This window comes from Mus musculus, chromosome 1, assembly GCF_000001635.26.
Source record: "Mus musculus strain C57BL/6J chromosome 1, GRCm38.p6 C57BL/6J".
In the NCBI taxonomy this organism is placed as follows: domain Eukaryota; kingdom Metazoa; phylum Chordata; class Mammalia; order Rodentia; family Muridae; genus Mus; species Mus musculus.
In genome coordinates, this window is record NC_000067.6 from 136,695,542 (window position 1) to 136,708,814 (window position 13,273).

A 13,273-nucleotide genomic window follows, 5' to 3' on the forward strand; every position below is an offset into this window, starting at 1 on the left:
TTTCTTTCAAAAGCCAGGTACCTTTTATTCTGTTTCACAGATAGAAACCTTGAAGCTCAGAGAGGTGAAACAATTTGCCCAAGGTCTATTAAACAGAGGAGACTGGACTCTGAATTCAGACTGCAACTCCTGTTTGTAAGCTCTCAGTCATGTAGGTCAAGTGCCAGGCCAAGGAATTGGCATATTCTGTAATGCCAGGAAAGAGGTGAGTAGGAAGCGAGGCTACCTCACCCTGTCTCCCCTGGAAAACTGGTAGTGACAGACCAATGGATTTTGGATTTGAGCATTTCCCACCAAAGGACATAAATTCTAACAGGTAGGAAGTTCGGTGGTAGAGGAAAGCCAGGCATGCCTGAGGCCCAGTCCCCTCCATCAAAAACAAACGGACATCCTGACTTCTGACTACTCCTGGAGTAAGCAAGGGATAATTACCCACAATACCTGGGGCTGTGAATTCAGCAGAACTGACCAGACAGGCAAGGCCTAAGGTACAGGTGGAATGTTAATGACGATGCTAGAGAAAAGGGAGTGTCCAGTAAGTTTGGGGACCGCTGAGTGAGAGGCTTGTAAGATGTGGGCCTGGTGGATTCCTGTGCACAGCAGGGGGTTAGCCACCGCCCTGGGTCAGCAGGCACCTCTAAGGAGGAATGTTCCGAGGAATCAGTTTGGGAATGTGGCTTCAGGCCTGGCCGTTTCCTCTTTGTTTAGTTAGCGATTACCAAACACTTTTGTGTGGGTGCGGATCGGGCTACCGGACTGCCTTGAATCTCTGCTGCTTGCGCCCCGAAAAGGAAGAGGATCAGTACCACGTGACCACCGGCGGCAAGCTCCGTTAGGAAAAGATGTGAAGGTTAGTGAAACAAGATCATACTGGAGTTTTTTACAGAGCCTGGTGACTCAGGGATGGCTCGGTAAAAATACCTGTAGACTGAGGTCGTAGAAGCCGTCCTTGGTGACTAAGGTTTCACGTATCTCAGTTTGTCAAATTCTTTGTTAAGTGGTTCAAAACATTGAGAAAGACCTTAGGGCCCTAACAGAAACTTTCTTCTCAATGACACAGGAGGTCTCGGACTCTGAGTCAGTGGCCCTGGGCTCCAGAGCAAAGTAAGCATGGGAATGCATGGAATTTATTTGTAGTTTGCAGGAAATAAAGTGTTATTGTTAGGGACGTTTCCTGTCATAAACACACACACACACACACACACATATACATCAACACTTTAATTTGGCTTTAAAATAGCAACCTTAGATGTTGTTTTTGATCCAGGAACGTATGGGAAACCCCAAATTATATGTGTTTTGTGTTTTCTTTGCCTTTTTTGAATTTGTGGTGTAAGAATTCTCCATATTTCTCACAGATAGGATGTTAGATGTTTCTAGTTTCTTGGTGCTGTGCACGTAAAGATGTATGACTTCACTGTATGTGTGTGTGTAGGTGACACTGCAGTATAAATAGGGAGATTCTAGAGAGTTCTGTGATGCATTAGATATGAAAAACTAGCCTTTTGAGGCTGATGTGTAGCTCTGTGTCCCAGTACAAAAAGAGCAAAAAACTTAAAAAAATAAAACAACCTGGCGCACACCTTTAATCCCAGCACTCGGGAGGCAGAGGCAGGCGGATTTCTGAGTTCGAGGCCAGCCTGGTCTACAAAGTGAGTTCCAGGTCAGCCAGGGCTATACAGAGAAACCCTGTCTCGAAAAACTAAACAAACAAACAAACAAACAAAAAACCAACCCAAAACTAATAATAGCACTGGGACTCCCAATTAGGGAGGAAACTATTTATGTATGACATTCTCAAAAAGAAAATTTTAATTAAAAAAAAGAAAAGAGTGCTCACTTCGGCAGCACATATACTAAAATTGGAATGATACATCCTGGCCCCTGCTGCAAGGATGGCATGTAAATTTGTGAAGCGTTTCATAAATTAAAAAAAAAGAAAAGAAAAGAAAAGCAAGGTGGAGGGTGGTAAGCCTGCTTGGGGTGTGCCGGCGGGGGGGTGGGGGGTGGGGTGGGGGGCTTGGCAGAGTGCAGGATGTGGGGGTGGTGTGCGGGGGGGGGGGGGGGAGGGCGGGCGGGGGAGGTGCTGGGAAGGGAAGAAAGTCCAGCCTTCCTCCCCAGTGCTTCCCAAGGTTTTGGAAACTATCTTAGGGACTTTTCTTCTTGAGAGAGCAACACACATAGATATTCAACAGTTAGCACCGATGGTCTGGACCATCTACGAGTGTGGCTGAAGTGTTAAGGTCCTGGGGCTTATGTTAAGGAGTCAGTGTCCTGGGAGGTGTTAGGGTAGTGACCATTTGCCAGTTGATATATAAGGATGTTATTTTTATAATAATTTTAATTATTTGTGTATATAAGTATATATATTGGTACACATCACATGTGTGCTCCTGGTGCCCATGGAGATGAGGGGTCCAGGATCCCCTGGAACTGGAGTTATAGACAGTTGTAAACTATGTGGGTGCTGGTAATCAAGTCCGGGTACTCTGCAGGAGCAGCCAGTGTTTTTAACCACTGAGCCATCTCTCCAGCCCTGTGTTTTCTTTCTATTCATTTTTGGTTTTTCTTAGAGACAGGGTCTCACTGTGTAGCCCCACCTGCAGCTTGCTGTGTAACCCAGGCTGACCTTGAACTCACAGAGATGCCCTTGTCTCTCCTGACTACTGAGTGGTGGGGTTAAGTGTGCAACTGGGCCTTTTTCCTTTCTTCTTTTAGACCTATTTATTTTATTATTTTATGTGTATGAGTGTTTTTCTTGCAGGTAGGTCTGGACATCTTGTGCATCCTGAAGTTGGAGTTGGATGCTTGTGAACCCCCATTCAGTTGCTGGAAATGCAGATCCTTTATGAAATAGCAAGTGTTCTTATCCACTGAGCCATCTCTCCAGCTCTGGGCTTTATTTTCTCAATTGTAGTTAGCTTATTTCTTGGATTCAGAAAAGCCCTTTGGATAAGCCCTCAGCAGTGAGGGTCAGACTTGTGCATGGAGATAGAGAAGGCAGGAATGTGTCCTGATAGGCTTCCCTTAAGCCCTGGGCACACCCCTGTCGGCTTCAGGGAATGATTAAATTCCCGGGTTGCTCAATTGGAGTCCCGTTTCCGTTGCTAGATGAGGTGGCGATCTCTCCTGGCCCAGCCTCCACTTTTTTTGAAACAAGGTCTTGCTTCATAGACCCTGCTGACCTCAAAGTTGCCAAGATCCTCTTGCCTCAGCCTCTGGAATTCTGGGATTACAGGCACATACCACCCTGGGTTCACATTCTCTCTCCTGGCCTCCTCTTCTGGCTCTTTCTCACTTATTTATAGCAGATTGTGTGCTGTTGATTCTGCAGAGCGGTAAGACGGTGAGCCTCAGTAGCACTTTTTTGAGATGCGAGGAGGAGAGAGGAGAAACTCTGAGAGGGAAGGGGCAGGTTGCCAAACTGGTTTAACCCTGCTCTGGAAGGCCAACCAGAAAAAAACAAAAGTCCTAGCTTGGCTCAGAACAGTTTAGCTTACCAACAAAGGGAATTGGGGAAGAGAAGGAAGAAAACAGAAGAGAAAGGGTCAGGGGAAGGGCTCCAGGCTCCTCTCTGCAGGAGAGCTTCGAGGAGTGCTCAAAGGCCTGGCTTGGGAAACATGACTGTTTATTCTGAGGTGTGAGACCTGGGGGACATGCTACCCTGATCTATGGTGATATTTAACCTGAGGAGTGGAAGGAGAATTGTCTTCAAAAGCAGCAGGCTGTCAGTTTCCTGGAGATATTGCTTGCGCACTTGAGTAGGTGAAGGCCCGGGTCTGCCTGCGTTCAGTTCTCAGAATTCACAGAGCAGAAATGAAAGTTGTCTTCTGACTTCGTACGTGTGCTCCCTAGCACAGTAAATAAGTGTAACAAGACGATTTTTAAAAGGAAACACCCGTTTTCTTTTCTTTTTTTTTTTTCTTTTTTTTTTTTTTTTTTTTGGTTTTTTTGAGACAGGGTTTCTCTGTATAGCCCTGGCTGTCCTGGAACTCACTTTGTAGACCAGGCTGGCCTCGAACTCAGAAATCTGCCTGCCTCTGCCTCCCGAGTGCTGGGATTAAAGGCGTGCGCCACTACACCCGGCTTTTTCTTTTTCTTTTTTCTTTTTTTTTGGTACTCGTTTTCTTAAAACCACTTTGCAGATCTAATGTCTGTGCTTCCTCTGGTGTGCACCTCCACTAAGGCCTTAAAGCATTCCTGTCTCCATCTTTCCCCAGCCATCTATCTGCTTCCTGCCACGGTGCACATCTTATCTTGTCATCTCCTTCCTTATCTTGAGACTGCAAAACATGCCAGAAAGTCTAGAATGAAATTTCAGTAACTGGAGTCATAGCGACAGATAGTCGCTGGCTGTCTTCCTACCTAGACCATTTTCAACACCACTCCTCCTCCTCCTCCTCCTCCTCCTCCTCCTCCTCCTCCTCCTCCTCCTCCTCCTCCTCCTCTCCTTCCTCCTCCTCCTCTGCTTCCTCTTCTTTTAAAAGCACACTCACCCTCAGACCCTTTGTTTTGTAGACCCTGGCTGGTTTTGAACTCACTATCCTGCTTCAGCTTCCCAAGTCCTGGGACTGTGTGAGCCACCACCCCGGTTTATGTACGCTTCGTATCTTTTGAATATTTGAAAGGAATTTCCCAGGGAGTAATTTTGAGTGTAAGTTAGGATTGCTGAGTTTAGACCTTATATCTACCCTCTCTACCACTCCTTCCACCCCAGTTTTTCTGTGTGGCTGTGGCTGTCCTAGAACTCACAGAGATCATCCCCCTGCCTCTGCCTTCTGACTGCTGGGATTGAAGGCCTGGGCCTCCACTAGCCAGCTGACCTTATTTCTTCTTAAGTAAAGATGTAAAATGAACCTTTTATAAGTTATACTTGAAAATTGCTTCTAAAGGCATTTCCAGCTGAGTAAAGATCTCTGCTACTCTTCAGTTGAGCATGGAATGAAGTGACTGCCGGAATGAGCTTGGGATTAGGAGAGGTTTCAAACACTAGACCCACTATCTTCCTGCCCCCTGCCTTCCTGTTTTGAGACTGGGTCTAAAGTATAGGAGATGGACCTTAAACTTCATGTGGATTGAGTCGAACCCAAGACTCCTGCATACGAGGCAAACAGTTACCAACTGAGTTATATTCTAGCCCACGTTAGACTCTCTTTTCTAATCATTCCTCCTTTCTTGTCCTAGTTTGGCCCCTTGCTTGGCTTGGTACCACCTCTGGTTTGGATTTTGGTACCCAACCTGGGCCTCCATGCCTAAGCTACTTCCTAGGCTGCAAGAAGGACAGAACACTGGCCTTCTGATCTATTCAGCCACATGCAAATGAGGTGTGTGTGTGTGTGTGTGTGTTGTTTTGAGGGACCTATTTTTACTCAGGTGCCCACAACCCACACCCTTCTATTTACTCTCCCAATATGCCTTATGACCTCCAGTATGCTGGCTGCTTGTGACAGCCTTCTCTGAAGTTCTGAGCAAATTAGATTTTCTCCACACATGAGACTGTGGGTGAGCATTACACAAATGATACTGAGTGACAGGAGGCAGTAGCACACCAGGTGCTTTGTAATACTTGTATGCAAGTGAAGCCAGTGGTTGGGACAGTGACTGGGATGAGATGGGGGAGGCTGGCGGGGAGTAGAGCAAGGGAGCTGGGATGCTGCTGTTGCTGTTGAGTGTTCTACAACTTAATTTGAGTGCTGGCTACAAGAGTATTTTTAATAAGTAAGGGTACTGCTATGTAGCCCTGCCTGGCTTTGAGTTCGTGGCAATCCTGCCTCCTGTTCTGAGTGACAGAATTATAAATATGCAAATTGCTGCCCAGTTATTTTTACTTTTAATGCCTAGATTACACAGTAAGTTAGGGCCAGTCTTCTTCATACTATAGAATTTTTTTTTTTGGTTTTTCGAGACAGGGTTTCTCTGTATAGCCTGGCTGTCCTGGAACTCACTCTGTAGACCAGGCTGGCCTCGAACTTAGAAATTAGCCTGCCGCTGGGCATGGTGGCGCATGCCTTTAATCCTAGCGCTTGGGAGGCAGAGGCAGGTGGATTTCTGAGTATCTCCCTTCTGGGTTTTGTTGCCTCTTTCCGCTCTTATACAGCCACCTCGGTTCCTGGCTTATCTCTGTGCCAAGGACATGCTCATCAGGCAAGCTGTCCCACTCTGACCCTCCCACTACGTATGCTCAGGACCTTTCTGGAGTCTGACATTTGACTAAAGCATGCATGTATATTTGGTCTGGATCACTGACAACTATATAGCGAGAGGCCTGACAGCCTTCTATATTCAGAAGCCAAGTCGCCATCAAGGGTGACAAATGACACCAACTAATGACCACAGTAATTCACTGTCCTGTTTAAAGACACTATTTAGCAAAGTCAAGGTTAAAACCATGTAATGGAACAAATGAAGGGGCTCTGCCTCCCAAGCGCTGGGATTAAAGGCATGCGCCACCATGCCCAGTGGCAGGCTAATTTCTAAGTTCGAGGCCAGCCTGGTCTACAGAGTGAGTTCCAGGACAGCCAGCCCTACACAGAGAAATCCTGTCTCGAAAAACCAAAAAAAAAAAAGAAAGAAAGAAAGAAAGAAATTTGCCTGCCTCTGCCTCCCAAGTGCTGGGATTAAAGGCGTGTACCACCACACCCGGCTCATAGTATAGAATCTTGTTTCAAGAAATATATAAATAGGGGGCTGGTGAGATGGCTCAGTGGGTAAGAGCACCCGACTGCTCTTCCGAAGGTCCGGAGTTCAAATCCCAGCAACCACATGGTGGCTCACAACCATCCGTAACAAGATCTGACTCCCTCTTCTGGAGTGTCTGAAGACAGCTACAGTGTACTTACATATAATAAATAAATAAATCTTTAAAAAAAAAAAAAAAAGAAAAAAGAAATATATAAATAGGGCTGGAGAAATGGCTCAGCCATTGAGCACTGGTTGTTCTTCTAAAGGTCCTAGATTCTATTCCCAGCAACCACATAGTCGCTCACAACCATCTGTAATGGGATCCGATGCTCTCTTCTGGTGTGTCTGAAGACAGTGACAGTGTACTCATCTACATAAAATATTTATTTATTTATTTATTTATTTATTTTATTTATTTATTTTGGTTTTTCGAGACAGGGTTTCTCTGTGTAGCCCTGGCTGCCCTGGAACTCACTCTGTAGACCAGGCTAGCCTCGAACTCAGAAATCTGCCTGCCTCTGCCTCCTGAGTGCTGGGATTAAAGGCGTGCGCCACCATGCCCGGCATACTTCTTTTTTTAAAAGAAATATATATATTTATTTACATGTAGTTACAGTTTGTGACTTTTTGTATGTAAAACTTAAAAACATTGATTTTGTTTGTTTGTTTGCTTGAGACAGGGTTTCTTTGTAGCCCTGGCTGTCCTGGAACTCGCTCTGTAGACCAGGCCGGTCTCAGATTCACTTGCCTCTGCCCTCCAAATGCTGGGATTAAATTGTACACTACCACTACCTGACTTGATTTGTTTTTGTTTTTTTTTTTAAGATTTATTACTTATTTTTACTTGCACTGATGTTTTGCCTGCATGAATGTCTGTTTGAGAGTGCCAGGTTCTCTCGAACTGGAGTTACAGACAGTTGTGAGCTACCATGTGAGTGCTGGGAACTGAACCTGTGTCTTTTGGAAGAACAGCCAGTATTCTTTTTTTTTTTTTTTTTTTTGGTTTTTCCAGACAGGGTTTCTCTGTGTAGCCCTGGCTGTCCTGGAACTCACTTTGTAGACCAGGCTGGCCTCGAACTCAGAAATCCGCCTGCCTCTGCCTCCCGAGTGCTGGGATTAAAGACGTGAGCCACCACGCCCGGCTCAGTATTCTTAAAGAATGAGCCATCTCTCCAGCCTCCTTGATTCTTTTTTTGTTTGTTTGTTTGTTTGTTTTTTGTTTTTTTGAGATCCTTGATTCATTTTTAAAACACTTACTTTCTTTTATTTATTTAGAGAGATGGTCTTACTTTGTAGCCCAGGTTAACCTTAAACGCTCGTTTCTCCTGCCTCAGTTTCCCAGTCCTGGGATTTCATGCTACTACATGCAACTACATGCAACTACATGCAACTACATGTGGCTAATATAAACTTTTTTGTTTTTGAAATAGGCTCTTACTGTATAGCCTTGGCTGTCCTAGAACTGGCTATGTAGACCAGAATGTCTTTATCCCACAGAAATCCACCTGTCTCTGCTCCCAGGGTGCTGGAATTAAAAAAGGTTTGCTCCACCACATCAGGCTAGTAGAGACTATTTTAAAATGTTATAGTGCATTTAATTACTTTTAAATCCATTATGGTGATTTCATTTTAAAATCCACTCCATTGGACCATAAAGTATTGCTTATATTCAGTTTTCAGTTATTGGGTGGTCACTGTAATTGGTATGGATAGGTCAAAATCAAAGGTTATATGTTTGATTTTACTTTTAAACATGTGGCTGTGTGTGTATGTATGGCTGTGTGTGTGTGTGTGTGTGTGTGTGTGTGTGGTTAAGGGAACTCATTTTCCCAGAGTCTATTTGCATACAATTTGTTCTCTCTGCTGTTCATGGAAGCCTCAGGATAGAAGTGTGGGACATGTCACCACAGGTAGGGACAATGATGGACACTTGCTTTTGCCTTCCAACCTGGATTCTCCATTCTGTGACAACAGTGACCTGCCCTTGGCTTGGCAGGTAATCAGTTACTAGCCTCTGGGTACAGTACCATCTTGACCATAATGGTGTCGATGATGTTAACACCTCACGGTTTCTGAGGGCAAGGGTTTGGGCAGGCACAGCTTGCTATGGCTTGCTGCCTGGATCTGAGGCTTGTTTCCAAACTAACAGGGCTATTGGCAGAACTCAGTTCTTCTCAAGTTGCCTCCCCTTCTTGGCTGTGATCTGATCACCAGCCCTACTTCCTGGAGGCCACTCAATTCCTCGCCATAACATGGCTCCCTATTTTGTCAAGCCAGTAAGAGCAGGATACCATTAGCGAGCGGCCTCTCAAGCCTTGTGACATATAACTGCATACCTAGGCTCTTTATTGACTGGTGAGGAGCTAGCCACAGGATGTGTACCTTCTCAAGGCAAGGATTGCACAGGGGTGTGAACACTGGGAGGCACAGTTGTGGCAGCTGGCCTGCCTATCTGCCACTGACACAGCTGTTCAAGGGAAGCAGACCGCTATGCCCCAGGACAAGCCGGTATCCACACACTCTTTCCTGTCCACAGAAGTTGGCTACAGGTGATGTATGGCCGAAGTGACTGCAGGGTTGGGTGAGCAGGCTGAGTTTTTACATAGTGCAGGGAAGAGAGTCCTGGGACGGGAAGCCAATCTGCAAAGGCTGGGCTAGAGTCCATTGCGAGAAACAATGTCATTCTGCACTCATGGAGACAGACAGGGACGTTCAAAGGGTGTAGGTCAGGCTGGACCACTTAATAAGACCCTGTCTCAGAAGACAGAAGCAACAAGAGAAATCATAAAAGTATTCGTCCTTTATAACAGTGGGTCTCATTATAGTATTTTATATTTTTATTTAGAGTAGTTTATATTCTTCTTTATTTATTATTGACAGGTCTCTGTCATACTCAGGTTGGCCTCGAATTTACCATCAGCCTCCTGAGGACTGAGATTACAGGCATAGATCACTATGGTATGACAGGTTTTTGGGTTTTTTTTTTTTTTTTTTTTTTCAAGACAGGGTTTCTCTGTGTAGCCCTGGCTGTCCTGGAACTCACTCTGTAGACCAGGCTGACCTCTGCCTCCCAAGTGCTTCGATTAAAGGCATGTCCCACCACACCTGGCTATGACAGGTTTTATTAAGATGCCTTAATATATATAAACAGTATCCTTTGATCATATTTATCTTCCCATAGTGCCCTATTCTTTTTTTGTTTTATAGTCTTCACATATAAGAGAAACATACACAGTATATATATATATATATATATATATATATACATATATATGCATCTATATTATATTCATATGTAATTTTTCATGTTTTTCAGGTTACCCTGTAAGTCACCGTGTAGCTGAAGATGACCTTGAACTTCTAATCCTGGCTCTGCTCCCCATTTCTGGGATTATAGGCTTGGGCCACTACATTCCATTTGTGAGTTGGGGATTGAACCTACTACTTTTGTTTTTCTTTTTCTTTTTTTGAGACAGGGTCTCTCTGTGTAGCCCTGGCTGCCCTGGAACTCACTCTGTAGACCAGGCTGGCCTTGAACTCAGAAATCCGCCTGCCTCTGCCACCGGAGTACTGGGATTAAGGCGTAGCGCCACCACACCCGGCTGAACCTATTACTTTTTATAAACTACTAGGTAAGCATTCTCCCAGTGTGTCATGCCCCCATTGTTCTTTCTTTCTGAGCCTCATGTGGCCTAGGTTGGCCCCAAACCTACTGATAGAAGATGCTGACTCCTTATTCTCTCCTCCCTCCACTTTCTTAGGGCTGGTATTCCAAGAGCAGGCAGGTACACCCAGCCGTGAGTCAGGGCTGTTTCTCCTAACATGGTTAGAGATTTTTAGTTGCTATCAGATGGTTGGTTGGTTGATTTTAGACAGTCTTCTTTGTCTCTTGAACTGGCCTTCACCTGTACTTCTCTATGTAGCCCAGGCTGGCCTTGAATTCCCTCAGCCTGATTTGTTACTGAGATTTTTGTCTCTAGACTTGTCCCTTTTCCCTTTCTGAAGTGAGAAAGCAATGAGCATTGACTAAATAGCGAAACAGATATCTTCCTATTCAACAAGAACAAGAGAAACGGGGACAAAGGGAGGTTATAGATACGGTATCAAAAATGAGGGGAAGAAAGTGCTGGAGAGATGGATCAGCAGGTGAGGGCGTTAGCTATTCTTCCAGAAGACGCCAGTTCAAATTCCAGCACCCACATGGCAGCTCACAACTGTCTGTAACTCCAAGATCAGCACTCTCACACAGACATACATGCAGGCAAAACACCAATGCACATAAAATAAAGGTAAATTAAAAAAAAAGATTTTAAAAATGAGGTGCTGATAAGGGTGATGGGTAGTGAAGATATTTATTCATCTCTTTTCTGGGAACCTTAAGGCAGTCTCTTTTTGTTCCTTTTATAGTTCCCTGCCACGGTTACCATGGCAATTGTCAACAGGCATCGTGCTGGAGAGTATGCCATTTAGCCGGCAGATAGATTACAATGCGGTTAAATGTTGTCTGGCTGTTGCTCTGGTGGCCATTTTAGGTGCAGACAGTTTCTGCTCATACACTTTCCTGAAGCCCCGAACATTTTGTCCTCAAAATGCACTAAGATCAGAAACACAGTCAGGCTGTGCTTGGGGCGACAAAATAGGAGCCGTTTTCCTGCAGCAGGGCCATTTGGGTCAAGCCCACCTGCGGTAGGCTCTGCTCCATATTGAAAATCACCGCAGCTGATGGGATACATGTGCTATCTTGACTAGACTTTTTTCTAGGCAATGTTTGGATGGTACCCAGCACCTCATATGTTCAACAAATGCTCCCTCACACCATCCTGCCTAGTGTGCCTGAACCGCGCTCAGGAAACGAGTAATGTTGAGGAGTAAACCTATGATAAATGTGAGATTTTTGTTTGTTTGGTTTTGGTTGCTACTGAGCTAATTACTGGCTTTGGGATGGGGCCTGGGCACCGGGAAAGCGCAGGGAAGGAAGCGAGAGAGGCTGCAAATTTGTTACCAGTGATCAACTCAGTCACGAACTCAGTCATGCCTACGTAGTGAACATTCCACAAAGACCTGAGTTCGGAGAGCCATGAGATAGATGGCTGGCTGTTCTAAGCACCTGGAAGCTGGCTTTCCCTCAAACCCCTGTCTTGACTATGCCCTGAGCCCTGTGCGTCCCTTCATCTGTTACCTAGTTCTACAGTAAGCCAGCAAGCCTGTTTCCTTACTTGCAACACCAGCAGATTAGCCAAACAGGAGGAGGGAGGCACAGCTGGTGTGGTGGTTTGAAAGGAAATGACCTCCAGAGGCTCACAGGGCGTGGCCCTATGAGGAGGTGTGGCCTTGTTGGAGTAGGTGTGGCCTTTTTGAGGAGGTGTGTCACTGGGGGAAGGGGGAGGAGCTTTGAGTTTCAGAAGCTCAAGACAGGCTCAGTGTGGCTCTCTCTTCCGGCTGCCTGCCAATCCGGATGTAGAACTCTCAGCTACATCTCCTTCACCATTTCTGCCTGCATGCAGCCGCGCTTCCCACTATGACGATAACGGACCTCTGAATTGTAAGCCAGCCCCAACGAGACTTTTTCCTTCATAAGAGTTGCTGTGGTCACCACGGTGTCTCTTCCCAGGCACCGTGAGCCTGAATAGCACTGACTAGCACAGCTGAGTTGTAGTTGGTTAGAAGCACAACTCAAAAACGATCCATAGCGACTGGCACGGGATGTGGGGAGCCTGGGACCAAAGTGTCTTCAACGTGTGGGATCTGACACGGTGACCGGCTGAATGGTGTCATATCCAAAGTGAGTTGCAGGACTGAGCTGTTGTCTGATTCGGGGCCTACTCGTGACTGGCTGTATAGATCCTGCCCGCCTCCCCACCCCACCTGCACGCACCTGTTCACAGATGTTTTCCGTGATGATTGATGACTAAGCAGAGAAAGAACTTTGATTATTTTGTCCTCTCAGATAACCTCTAAATATGTCTCCCCTAGGGGGAGACAGTAGGGCCTTCAAGATGCTTTAGCAGGTAAAAGCCCTTGCTGGGCAGGGCTGACAAGCGGAGTTGGAGCCCTGGAACCCATATACAAGTGGAAGGATAAATCGTCCTGAAGCTGACCTCTGACCTCTACACGTGTGTCATGACACATTTGCACACTCTTCCCTTTATGACTTGAAAAAAAAAGTCAGGTGTCAAGAAGGAGTGGCTGCTGTTGGCACCCCCTTCTCTGCCCACCCTGGAGACAGGGTCTTACTGTGCAGCCTAGGCTGGTCTTGATCCCCCTGCCTCAGCATCGCAAGGATTACAGCTGATCCATCATGCCCAGCTTCCCCTTCCATTGTCTGAGGAAGCGGTTCTTCACCTGTGGTCGTATATCAGATATCCCACATATCAGATATTTATATTATGATTCATAACAGCAGCAAAATTACAGTCATAAAGTAGCAACGAAAATAATTTTATGGTTGGTGGTCACCACAATATGAAGTGTATTAAAGGGTAGCCGCATCAGGAAGGCTGAGAACCGCTGATCAGCGTTTGGACAACAAATTAAATAGTCAGCCAAGGTTTAAGGTGGGCTGTTCTGTTGTTGTTTGTTTTGTTTTAACATG

The 13,273-nt window shown here is 45.6% G+C and overlaps 1 long non-coding RNA gene and 1 pseudogene across 1 annotated transcript in view; both read left to right on the forward strand.

Moving 5' to 3' along the window:
- The first annotated feature begins 669 nt into the window (after positions 1-669).
- The window catches only part of Platr22 (pluripotency associated transcript 22), a 29,518-nt gene continuing 16,914 nt past the window's right edge, over positions 670-13,273 (forward strand). Inside the window, exons 1-2 of the long non-coding RNA NR_037986.1 lie at positions 670-850; positions 9,998-10,101. This is a non-coding gene — a long non-coding RNA (pluripotency associated transcript 22). The remainder of the gene's footprint in view (positions 851-9,997; positions 10,102-13,273) is intronic.
- Positions 1,833-1,930, forward strand: Gm24086 (annotated as a pseudogene).